Source organism: Coenobita brevimanus, chromosome 80 (assembly GCF_032717465.1).
Source record: "Coenobita brevimanus isolate Jiangsu-jjx chromosome 80, ASM3271746v2, whole genome shotgun sequence".
NCBI lineage: Eukaryota > Metazoa > Arthropoda > Malacostraca > Decapoda > Coenobitidae > Coenobita > Coenobita brevimanus.
Window position 1 is genome coordinate 26,705,851 of NC_137033.1, and position 13,745 is coordinate 26,719,595.

General features: G+C 40.3%; 1 non-coding gene across 1 annotated transcript; it reads left to right on the top strand.

Annotated features, from left to right (window-relative positions):
• Positions 1 to 1,011: 1,011 nt before the first annotated feature.
• Positions 1,012 to 1,130, top strand: LOC145409443 (5S ribosomal RNA). Its single transcript, XR_013899099.1, has one exon. It is a non-coding gene; the product is annotated as a 5S ribosomal RNA (ribosomal RNA).
• The last annotated feature ends 12,615 nt before the right edge of the window (positions 1,131 to 13,745 follow it).

A 13,745-nucleotide genomic window follows, 5' to 3' on the forward strand; every position in this document is an offset into this window, starting at 1 on the left:
AAGTACCTTGTATGAGTTCCTGGATAAATTATTCAGTTGCATAAGTCCTGTGTCTTTAGTTGCCAAACAAGTATTTTATATTAGTTTCCCTTATAATGGTCACAGCAGTTTTCTCATCAGAAAGGAATTAAATAAACTGCTTAATTCAGTTTATGCACAGGTTTCATTTAGGTTCAACTTTACGAATTCATATATTATTGGGTCCTTTTTTAGGTATATGAATAGAATCCGAAATGCTTTATGCTCTAACACTGAGTACAAGTTTAATTGTTCCTACTGTAATGAAGGATATAGTGGGAGTTCTATTCGAAACATGAAAATTAGGATGTTCGAACACAAAGGCCTGTCATACAGAACCACTTTACCACTATCAAACCCACCCTAATCGGCAAGTAGGGAACATTCATTTGTGTTGGGTCATAATTTTGATCTGGAAGATTTTGAGATTTTAATGACAAATAATGATAAAACTAGTCTTAGAATAGCGGAATCATTGTTTATATAGATAGATAGATATAGATAGATAGATAGACACACACACACACACACACACACACACACTTTCTGTCTCTCTACCCAGTTAACAGGGACACACCACAGTAGGCTTCACTTCACCCTGTAATTTGGTTGTAAGGCTACCACCTAAGAACTTAAATGATATCCTGGGTTACATGAAACATTACGCTTATCACTCAAAGTGGAAGGAAGAGAAATACAAAGTAATAGGAAGGAAAAATAAACGTAGGAAGTAGGGGGGGGGGGGCAGACACAGAGTCAGAATGAGAAAGGGGAAGGAAGAAATATGGTAAGCAGCACTGCATCAAGAGAGTGAATGATGGTCACCATCACCTACAACCTGGATTGGTTTGGAGTAGTATGTATGACTGTGTGCACCCTCCCAAAAAATTATCAGCACTCTTACAGCATGTATCATTCTGAAACATGGATGAAGCATTGTGATTTTGGGGGCATCCTGTAATTATAAATGCGAATATTATCTCTGATAATTATTAGAACGGCCATACCACGTTGAGTACACCGCTTCCCGTCCGATCAGCGAAGTTAAGCAACGTTGGGTCTGGTTAGTACTTGGATGGGTGACCGCCTGGGAACACCAGATGCTGTTGGCATAACGTTCTCCCTACGTGTCAAGTGGGGTTGGTGGAGGATTAGTGCCCCTCCCTGTAAAACAATTAACACTGAGCCCTTGGCCACCCCGTTTGGGATACATGGCGTCTGGCAATGAATGAAAAAAGAAAATGAATATATATATATATATAGAACCCATTGGATCCCAGAGCTCCTGAGCGACGCGCTGTTCCAGGACGGTCCAAAGCGTACCGCCCTCCGCCTATCGCCTCATAGTCGCGAAGTTCATAGGTTCCTACCTGGGGGTTCCCTACTTTATTAAGGTTTGAAAATTCTCAGTTCTGTCCAGTACTGTGGACACTGGGTTCCAATGGGATATATATATATATATATATATATATATATATATATATATATATTAGGATGGTCTTAATTTTCGATCTTGCGAATTTTTAGGACGATACCCCCTGAAATCCTTCCATATAACACGAAAACATTTCATGCAAAATATTTTTCAAAAATATTTATATTTAGAGGTTGCTCATCGGCCTTTTATGTTATTATGTATCGCCACATTCAGCTTGTCCCACATAGTTGTCACAGAAATGTCTTTCTCACAGTTTCGGTGTCTTAAAACTTTTCAGTTCTGCACTGTACAAAGATTTAAATTCATAGTACCTAGGCAGATCACAACTTTCTACTGTGAACCGGGCGTGGGAGTTAGATAATTGTCGTTAGACCTCATGACTTGGTTATGCTGCTGATATTCGTGGTGACGATAATTTACTAGATTTCAATGACAATTTGGTATATAACAGTGTTTCACTTACTTGTTAAGTGCATAGAGATGTCACTGTTGTGTACTGATAGCATACAGTGACAATCTAATTGCACCCTTTAATTGCATGCTTTCTGCTCTTACAGGCAATCTTACATAATTACTGATAACTGGTTGAACTGTGTTGATTCTGGACGAATATGGCTTCGACGAGTGGGAGCACTGATGCTAAAGCAAGGAACCTGTCTAGGACTCGGTCTGATGTCTACTTGCTCGACAAGTTGGAAGATGATATCAAAGGATCCAAATTGCCTTCAAACCGCCAAGCCTTAGGTTATCTTTTGCACCTCCACCTGAAGCAGAACAAGACAATTAAAACAGCAGTGACAGCTACAATTGAAAAAGTGGAACAGTTTTGGGAGCGTGCCCGTGTTCCAGTTCGACAAACAAGCAATTCCAAGAAAAAATTGGAGAAGATTTTGCTTCAATGGCAATCTCTTCAGAAAAACAAGGGCAAGACAACACCTGCACAGGTTCAAGGTGAGCAATCATTTAAAGATACTTTGGATGTCCTTTTCGATATTGCACATGCTGACGCCCTGAAACTGATCACAATAGAAGAGGACAAGCAGTTTCTCGTCAGTCAGAGTATGAAAGGTCGGCCGGGGTAATGGAAGGAATCGACAAGACCCTAAGTAACAAAAAAGCAAATCAGCGCCACCGTGAGTATATGGAGCTCAAACGAAGAGAAAAGGCAGCCACTGCATTTGCGCAAGCTCAAGAAATCGCTGAATTGGAGAGCAGCAGCAGCAGTACTTTGTCATCTGGGATGAGTCCAGTGGTTACTGCATGACTCCTGTAAAAAAAGAATTAAATGTAAGTCTTCCTTCACCACCCAAACGTGGTTGGAACGTTGTGCTGAATCGAAATTTGTTGGCCACTCTGGATCGATATCAGCTGTCTGATCGCGCTGCTCTGATGATTCTCGGAGAAACAGCAAAAGTTTTGGGTCATGATCTCAGTTTATTAATTTTGAACCGCAGCAGCATCAAGTGATAGCAACAGAAATGGTGCAAAGAGACGGCGATGAGCATAATGAATGAGTCCGCTCTGGACAAAGTAATCGTCGTACACTGGGATGGAAAGCTTCCAGACCTCGCCAACAATGAAAAAGTGGTCCTACTTCCGATCATCATCTCAAGTGGTAATTCTCAACTATTAGAAGTTTCAAAATTAGAATCAGGGACTGGTTTGCTGCAAGCAAGAGCCGTGGTTAGAGCACTGAAACGATGGGGAGTTGCAGAAAGGGTCCAAGGCATCTGCTTCGACACGACAGGCACAAACACGAGTCGCCACAAAGGAGCATGCATTATGGTGGAACAGCTACTGGACAGGGAACTCTTGTACCTCACCTGCCGGCATCACATCTTAGAACTACTTGCAGGAACTGCTTTCAAGGCAGCCGTGCATGTTGCACCGGCACCAGAAGTACTGCACTTCAAGCGATCTCAAACTTTTTAGAGTTCATTTGACCAGGAGCACTTCCAAGACGCATCATCTGATGAAGTGGTCGCAGCTCGACTTGAAGATATCAAGGAGGAGGTCCTGACCTTTGTTTTCACTACACTTCTGCACAAGCAGCCTCGAGATGATTACCGTGAACTACTCGAGCTGACTGCCATCTTCCTCGGTCCATCACCACCATGAGGTACTTGTTTTCATAGGCCCAGCGCGATGCATCAAGCACGATGGATGTCAAAGGTAATCTACACATTCAAAGTGTGGATGTTTCGTTCACAGTTTACCTTGACCATCAGTGAAGAGTACCGTGACCTTTGTGTGTTTTACACACGCTTCTATGTCAAGGCCTGGGTAACAACACCACTCACAGTGAGCGCCCCACAGAACGACCTGCATCTGCTGCAGGCCTTAGTCGACTATGCCGCCATCAACAATGAGATTTCCAGAGTAACTGCTCAGAAAATTGCCTCTCATCTGTGGTACTTGAATGAAGAGCTGGTGGGTGTTGCACTGTTTGATGATAACGTCAGTCAAGAAGTCAAGAAATAGATGGTACAAGCTATGAATTTCAATGACGGTATGGAGGATCCTCTCAAGCGAGTGACCATTGCGATTGGTGACGTTCGAGGAAAGACTGTCACTGATTTCACCACGAAGCAGACAAAACACCTCTTCAAAAGACTGAATATCGATGATGACTTTTTGAAGTTACCTGTTGACCAATGGTATGAAGATCGTACATACGGAAAAGCGCTGGCATGTTTGCAAAAACTCGCAGTAGCCAATGATCACGCTGAACGAGCAGTTGCACTTATCAAGGCCTTCTCCAGTCGTCTAACGAAGGATGAAGACCAGCTGCAGTACATCCTACTAGTTGTGGCCGACCACAGACGCAGAGTTCCTCATGGAGTTAAGCGACGCCTGCAGCAATGAATGGTCATTGAGTTGGCTGGCGACATATTGGTCATTTAATAATGCAGAAGTGACTGTATTGATAGTCTTTTACTGGTATTACAATTAGGTGTTCATCGAAAATCTATAGCTTGCTTTGAGACAATTCAGATTAGTTATATACCTACCTTTTTCCAAAATTAACCATTTGTGACCTTGTATGAGCTGATATCGTATCTGAAAAATTCATTAATGTCAGAAAATTTCAGATACAAAATCCTCTGAATATACACGGTTTGACTCTTATACAGTGATATTCAAGGGCAATGAGCAACCTCTAAAAATTATTTGTTGTCAAAAATATTTCACATACAGTATTTTTAACCTATTTAGAATGTTTTGAATGGGTATGGCATTTGAATTTTCGAAATCGAATTTTGGCCCTACTGTATAAGGACCACCCATATATATATATATATATATATATATATATATATATCTATATATATATATATATATATATATATATATATATATATATATATATATATATATATATATATATATATATATATATATATATATATATATATATATATATATATATATATATATATATATATATATACTTTACTCTGTATCACTAAACATACCCTGTCAGCTGTACTCAGACTTTCTGAAAACATTTTCCCTGTGTCATGTACATTTGTTGTCGGAATATTTGGGTTCCAGGCATTACTACCAATAATTGATTTCAGTTTTTGAAAGTCAGAGATTTGTAAGAGTCAGATCTTTTGAAATCTGGAACTTCTTCAGAACTAGGAAATACATTGTTGTTACTGAAATTAACCTTATATGTGATTGTTCGATGGTCACTGGTTCTGAATTCATCTCCCACTATAACATAAGTCTTTTGATGTAGCCAATGCAAGATTCAAGATATTTCCTCCACATGTTGTCTGCTCAATGAACTGATGTGTTGATCTTTCCGATAATTTACTGAAGAAAGTCCAGCACTGTTTGAAGACAGAGATCCATTCCTTTCATAACAGGTAAATCAAAATTTCCCAAAATTACGGTGTTCTGCATGAAAAACACTTACTCAGTTTACTTATACAATTTATTGTCAGCCTCCCACAACTGAGCCGGCAAATGATATATTAATCCAAGCATCATCTTATCGTGTAACTTATTTTTAATATAAACTTGTATCATAGCATTATTATCACTGGGTGGTTTTGAAATTTGTACCGGATGAAGATTCGTTATAATACTGAAATTCACCACCACCCCATTCTCCCATTTCTGTTATTAGTGAAAATACTGTAACCAGGCAAACTGTATTCTGCTGTAAGGTCTTTGTTCAGTATTTAGCCATATTTCAGTAATGCCAAGTCATCAACAAAAGCATGAATTTTTAATGCATTATACTTACTACACAGACTATATGCATTTACAAGAAATGCTTTAACATGTCTATTTCCGTGACAGACGGGGTGTTGGCTGGCTGTATCTTGACTGGAGTTTAAATTGACCCGCCTACCTCCCCCCAAGCAATGTACGGTTTTTCTCCAGAAAAACTGCACATCATTTAAGAGACCGCCATGCTCAAGTACAGCATAGGCCATCCTCTGTAAACAAGGCCGGCTGTTGGTAAATGGCTTTCCATGTGTTTAGAAATATCACCCCTTCCTGTAAGCAAAGGCATCTTAACCAGTATTGCTTTGGAATACGTTCTGAGCTCTAGTCCTAGGAAGCACTCTTCATATCAGCAAGTTGTTAGTCTTCTAACATCAGATCATCGTCTTGTGTTGCTCCAGCAGTTCCATTTATCTGGTCTTTACATCATTTCTTCCCACATGGACATCAAGAGTAAACAGAATCATTTCTGTTACCAGGTGCCCTACCACAAAATTCTACCAGTTGTCCTCGGATGACGGATTCCTCAACTAACCGCACCTCATGAGGCTCCTCTTTAGTTTTTTTTTTTTTTTTTTTTTGGTTTTACGCCAGGTATCCCCGAAGGGCTAAGGCGATGCCCTTGGGCAGAGGACTTTTGGATTGGAGCGTGTAGCATTTTATGACCGGATGCCCTTCCTGATGTCTACCAATGACCCTTGGGTGGATTCGATCCTCCGACCCTTCGGTCAGAGTGGAGCGCTCTAACCCACTGAGCCACGGCTGCTACCTCTTTAGAATCTGCAAATATTTGAAGTTTATTTTATGTTGTAAAAGGTACAACAGTCCTCACTTTCACTGCAAAGACACAGTTAGGGACAAGCACAATATTTGGCCGCCTCTATGGATGCTGCAGAAAGTGAACATTACAGCCAGAGACTAAAATTACACTTAAAGAATGCAACGCCCACACACAACAAGTGGTCTCAGGGCTCGCAAAAATATAGTACTCAAAGAGGACATACCTCCATCAACGTCTGTATCAGGCAACTCAGATCATTACCAAATTTTACTAAACTCTTCCCTGGCGCATGATTCACACACCCACAAAATTTCATTGAAATCCATCGATTCATTTTTTAGGTATCTTGTGGATAAACACACAGACAAACAGGGATGAATACATAACCTGCTTTGGCGTACTTTGCTCTGTAACCTCAACTTTAGACCAACTGTTCTAAATTATAAATTTACTTCATCCTTGTCTGGCAATTAATGTTTGCACCAAGTCTGGCCAAATTCAATCAAAATTGTTCATCTTGTCCTATGATCGTAGTCTTTGACCTATCTCTACTATTAAAGCATATTTTTCTCTCTCTCTCTCTCTCTCTCTCTCTCTCTCTCTCTCTTGTGTGTGTGTGTGTGTGTGTGTGTGTGTGTGTGTGTGTGTGTGTGTGTGTGTATGTGTGTGTTCTTGCCTAATTGTGTCTTTACAGGAATGAGTTAAGCTCCTACTGTCCCGTGCATTAAACCATTTTTATCATACATATCCTTAAATTTGTGTATAGTTTTGGCAAACAGTTTCATGCGGCAGTGCATTCCACAGATCAATTGCCCTATTTGGGAAGCTGAATTCTCTTCCGTCTTTATCGCCTCTCTTTTTATGTAGTTTTTTGAAGTGTTCTCTTGCTGATGCATCCCCATAGGTTATATATTCATATATGTCTATTTTCTCTTCCCCTGAGATGCATTTATATAGCATAATCATGTCTCCTCTTTTCCTTCTCTCCTGTAGTGTAGGCAGATTCAGTTTTTTTAGTCTTTCTTCGTAGCTTAAATCCCTTAAGCTTGGTATCCATCTTGTAGCTGCCCTTTGTACTTTTTCAATCTTATCTATGTGTTCATTGAGATGAGGATTCCAGACTACTGATGCATATTCCAGGGTTGGTCTGATGAATGATGTTATTATCTTTCTCATTATTTCTTCATTGATATATGTGAATGCTATTTTCATATTAGCAGGCAATGTATAAATGTTATATACTGTACCTTCTCACTGGTACGGCCATCTGGAGATAGTCTGTTACTGATAATTACTCCTAGGTCCTTCTCTCTTTCTGATATGTGTAGGGTTTATCTTTCTAACTTACAATCCCAATCTGGCCTTTTCTCACTTTTACCAAATTTCATTACATGACACTTGTCCACACTGAACTCCATTTGCCATTTATTGCTCCATTCATGAAACTCTTGCAACACTTTGCAAGAATCTGTGTTAGTAATTTTCCTTTGAATATTTGCATCATTCACAAACATATTTAGATAGCTTCCATTTCCAATGTTACTGTCTGTCATTTATATGTACTGAAAACATAATTGGTGCCAGCACTGAGCCCTGTGGCACTCCGCTGGTCACTTCCCTCCATGATGAGTAATTTCCCCTTAATATTGTTCTCATTTCCCTTTCTCTAAGAAAATCCTGCATCCAACAGTACAGATTGCCTTGGATACCTCCTTGATGGTACAGTTTCCATAAAAGTCTTTGGTGCGGTACTTTGCCAAATGGTTTCTTAAAATCTAAATAGATACTGTCAACCCATCGTTCTCTTATCTGTAATGTTTCCGTAACTCTATCATAGTAGCTTAACAGCTCAGTAACACATGATTTTCCCTTTCTAAAACCAAACTGCCTCTCTGTTATCATACTGTGTTCTTCTAGATGTTTTACCCAAACTTTCCTTATCTGCCTTTCTAGTATCTTACTTACAACACTGGTCAGTGATACTGGTCGGTAGTTGAATGGATTTTGTCCATTTGCTTTCTTGAATAGGGGAACAAAGTTTGCGTTCTTCCAAATATCAAGTAGTTTACCTTGACCTAAGGATTCCTTGAACATTAAATACAATAGTATGCTTAACTCTTCTGCACATTCATGTACCACCCAACCTGAAACTCCGTCAGGACCATTTGTTTTTCCTTTGTCTACTTTATGAAACTCTTCCTGCACTTTTTTTTTTCTAATATTTGTATATCTGGTAATACATGTGGACATGCGTGTTCCATATCGTCTCTCTCAACATTTCTTTCTTTTGTAAAAACTGATTGAAAGTTTTTATTCAGTGCTTCACAAATATCATTCTCTTGTGTATAGATGATCCCCCATCCATAAAGAACTGTATTTTATCTTTAACTTTGGTTTGGCTTCGGATGTAGCTGTAAAAAACCTTAGGTTGATCACTACTTTTATTTATAATGTCCTCTTCAAACTGTCTCAGAGCCTCCCTCCTTATCTTTGTATAATCGTTTCTTGCCTGTTTATAGTTATATGCCCTCTCACTATTGTGTCTTCTATATCTATTCCACAGCAAGTCTCTTTTATCTTTTGATTTATTTCATTCTGTATTAAACCATTTCTTTATTTTCATTTCTGTTGCTTTGTGCCGTGGGATGTAATTTTAGACTCCTATTTCATAAAGATCACAGAATTTTCTATATATAATATTTTAATCTTGTCATCTAAGTTCTTTTTCCCAATCTATTTCTAAGATGTAAATCTTCAGGTCATGATAGTTGCCCTTTTTGTAATTCAGACTCTTTTTGTAACTCTCATTGCTGGTAACGTCATACGCAATCCTGAATTTACAGTTTAATACTGCATGATCGCTTTTTCCGAATGAGGGGTGATACATTATATTGTCAGTTTCATTTTCTTGCCTGGTAAATATAAGATCTAATACTGATGGATCATCAAGTCCTCTTTTTCTGGTAATTTCCTTTACATGCTGTGTTACGAAAAACTCCTGCACAAGATCTAGGAACTTTTGATCTCAACAGCTTTCATGGCTTTTTACATCTAAAGTATTTCAGTTTATATTTGAAGTGAAGTATCCAGTTAGTATATTTCAAATTTCTCTTCCATTCTATGTAATAATGTTCTTAAACTCTGAATTGTACATTCTGTCAGGTCTTCATATTCGCCTCTTTCCCAAGTGTTTGTTTTGGGTGGTATGTATAAATTTGCCACAATTAATTTCCCTTCATATGTGTTAATTTCCAATGCAGTCAGTGTGTGTGTGTGTGTGTGTGTGTGTAAAGTTGCAAGCCATCTTGTGGTGGTCCAAGCTTGGTAGCTAGATGGGTAGGTTTGTGGTTGGGTGGGTGGGCAGGTAGGGTGAGTGCTGGACAGGTGGAGTGGGTGAGTTGGATAGCCGAATGAGTGACTTGTGTGGGTGTGGTGGATGAAGTGGGTGGGGTAGATGGGTAGGGGTGTGATGGATGGGCAGAATGGGATGGGTGGTTAAGGGGAGATGTTAGGCACCTGGGTGGGGTGGGTGAGATTAGTAGGTGGTTGGGTGGATGTGTGGCTTCCATAAGGACAAGCCTGGAAGCTGGCTTACTGCTCTGGTTATGTGGGTTGGTATATGAGTGAATTGATGAGTAGGTGGTTGGGTGGAGAGGAAAACATTTGTTGGAATAGGTCCATGTGAGAAAATAGGTCAGTGGGGGATACATCCTCCAGGGCAATGTGCTCAAGGCGAAGCATGGGTCTAATGTGTAAAAAAAAGTCCATGGAAGAAACAGATCACGAAGCATAGGTCCAATGTGTAAAAAATGTCCATGGAAGAAACAGATCCACATAAGGAGGCAGGCCCGTGTGGGGATTTGTTGTGTCACCATGGGAAGAAAGTGGGTCCAGAGAGAATATTAGGTTCAAGGATAAAATAAATTGGTGGAGAGAAATAGGTCAATGAAGAACATAGGTCACTCTAGGGAAAATAGGTCCATGGTGGAAAATAGGTCCAAGGGGGAAACTAGCTCCGTCGGGGACAACAGGTGTCTTGGGGAAAAGTGGGTCCACAAGTGAAAGCTGGGTAAAAAAGATTACCGGGAGAAACAGGTCAATGGGAGAAGAGGTCTACAAGGAAAATATGTCCAGGGAGGGCACATAGTTGCAAAGGGGAAGTGGTTCCATGAGAGAGATGGGTTGGAGAAACATAGATCCAGGGAGGAACATGGGCTATGGGGATGAAAATAGGTCCATATGTTGGTGGGGGATGACCACTAGGGAGTGTAGCCAGAGACGGGTTGATGTGTTAGTTGTTCTTAAAATCGAATCTTTTCATCATCGGGCATCCCCTAGTGTTGCCATATAGTTTGACCTCCAGCGAATCATTGCTTCATATCTACAGCCAAACCTTTGACCGTTACCTATGATCTTGAGTCCTGCCCGATTCTTCTAAAACTATAATTACTTCATCATTACCGTACTCTCAACCCTTCCACCAAGTCATACTTAAATTGAATGAAAACTGTAAACATTGACCGTATTGTGTGACCTTGACCTTTGACCTATTTTCCCCTAAAAAATAGCATTCCTGTTATGTTTAGACTAAATTAGATCAAAAGTGTTTGAGCCTCTTTAATTAACACACACACACACACACACACACACACACACACACACACACACACACACACACATTTAGTAAAACAATACCCCGCCGAACATTCGCACGCGGGTGTAAAAATGGAAGATTTACAAATGAGCAGAACTAAAAGAGAACACAAAACAAATTAGGAAAAGAGATATAAAGAGCAAGGGAAAAGAATGAAGAAAGAGGAGATGAAAAAATAATGAAAATTGAGTTGAGAGGCTACTTATCGACAGAGTTAGGGAAATAACAGAGGAATTAGTTGGAGAAGAACAGGGAGGCTTTAGGAAGGGAATAGGTTGTGTTGAACAGTATTCATTCTTAGATCTTTAGTGGAAAAGTTTCTAGAGAAGGGAAAGAAGTTGTATGCGGCCTTCATGGATTTGGAGAAAGCATATGACAGAGTGGATAGACAAGGATTGTGGAAAGTATTAAGAATATATGGAGTAGATGGGAAGTTGTTGAATGCTGTACAGAGTATGTATGAGGGTGCTAAGGCTGCAGTGCGCGTGGATAGTGATCTGAGTGTTTTTCTCTTTGAAGGTTGGGTTGAAACAGGGATGTGTCATGTCTCCACGGTTGTTCAATCTGTATATGGATGGGGTAATAAAAGAGGTACAAGGTAGGGCAATGGATGTTGGAGCGGCCCTAATGAGAAAGGGGAGTATTTGGAAACTCCCTGTACTGTTGTTTGCAGACGATATTGTGTTGTCAAGTGAAGACGAAGGGAAGCTACAAGGCTTGATGGATGAGTTTGGGAGAGTGTGTAAGAAACGGAATTTAAAGGTGAATGTAGGAATGAGTAAAGTTATGGTCTTCGAGAGAAGTGAAGTCAGTGAATGTACAGTGAGGTTAGATGATGAGGAAATGCAAAATGTGAGTACGTTTAAGTACTTGGGTAGTGTGATGGGTAAGGATGGAAGTTTAGAGGGTGAAGTGCTTGAAAGGGTACAACAAGGAAGAAAGGTTGCTGGTTCCTTGAAAGCAGTGATAAGAAACAGGGAGGTGAGCATGGAAGTGAAAAAGTTATTACATGACAGTATTGTGATACCAACTCTGACGTATGGAAGTGAAGCTTGGACGTTGTTGGAGGGACATAAGTCAAGAGTGAGAGCAGTGGAAATGAGTTATTTGAGAGGAAACTGTTGAGTCACATGGAGAGACAGACTGGCAAATGAGGATGTGAAGGAGCGTTGTGGTGTGGATGTGGATATGATAGGAAGCATTAGGAGAAACACAATGAGGTGGTTTGGCCATGTGGAGCGGTGGAGAGAGAGACTGACGAGGAGAGTGTATGTGACTGAAGTGGATGGGGAGAGAGGGAGGGGAAGGCCAAGGACGAGATGGAGGGATGGAGTGGAGAGGTATATGAGAGGTGGGTGTGAATTGGGAGCAGGGCAGTGAAATGGCGGGGGACAGGGTGACGTGGAGGCGATTTGTTTGTGGCCACCCCGTATAAGGGATTATGGGGTCTGGCAATATATAGATAGATAGATAGACAGAGTTGAGAAGAAAACAAGTGGTGTCAGGTACAACAAACCTCACCCGACATCAGTTATTTTATTTTCAACCTTTTTCAACTTACAGTCCTCTGAAAATCCGTGATCTTGCGTTTGACCTTCATGGTGACTCAGGGTCAAAGGTCATGGTGCCAATGAAAGCCCACATGAGACTTCCTGTATTTTGATAATAGTAAATATCTTCAGTTTCCAGTGTTAGCCCCCTGAATGTCCGTGGCCTTAAGCTTGACCCTTCAATGTCAGTTAAGGTCAAAGGTCATGGTACCAATTAAAAACCCATATGGGACTTCCTGTATGTTGATAATAATAAATCTCTCTCTATCTCCAACCAGTTTCGAGTTATAGCCCCCTGAATATTCGTGACCTTGAGTTTGACCTTTTAAGGTCACTCTAGGTCAAAGGTCTTGGTGCCAGATGAAAGCCCATATTGGAGTTACTGTATTATAATAATGGCAAATTTCTGTATCTTCAATTGATGTCAAGTTATAGCCCTCTGAAAATCCGTGACCTTGATTTTGACCTCTCAGGGTCACTCGATTACATCCAAAATTTAATCACTTTCTTTTGGGACCAGTGCCCACGTATCCAGAAAGTTTCACGTAATTTCATGTAGCCGTTTTTCCGTAATGCTGCCAAAAAAGAAACAAAGATGCAAACTCAACCAAAAACAATACCTGGCAGGACTCCGGCAGAGGTAAAATGCTATATGGCTGAGAGGAGAAAGATGCGTCAGGAAAAGCCCAGCAAAACTGAGCATCCCCTTTCCACAGCAGGAAATTACAAGAAACCTCGAGGCACAAACAACTAATACTATATCTAGCAATAAGAAAAAAAATCTGCAACAACACTATAGTTGGCCTTAAAATCGGATTCTTTAACGGTCGCTAGGCAACGCTTTTGGTTCGAAACTTTTTTTTTTTTTTGCTGCATCTCCTCCTCGTCCTGATCATCATCATCATCATCGTCTGTCTCGAAAAAGTCCGTGCTTTATTCACTCCTGGTTCGAGCTGTAGAGTGGGAAACAGATCTGAGTAAAAGTTTCCGCCAAAAATAAAAGTAAATTAAACGAAATAATGTGCGGAAAGGAAAGCGATCAAGGAGAGTAGAAAATGCAGG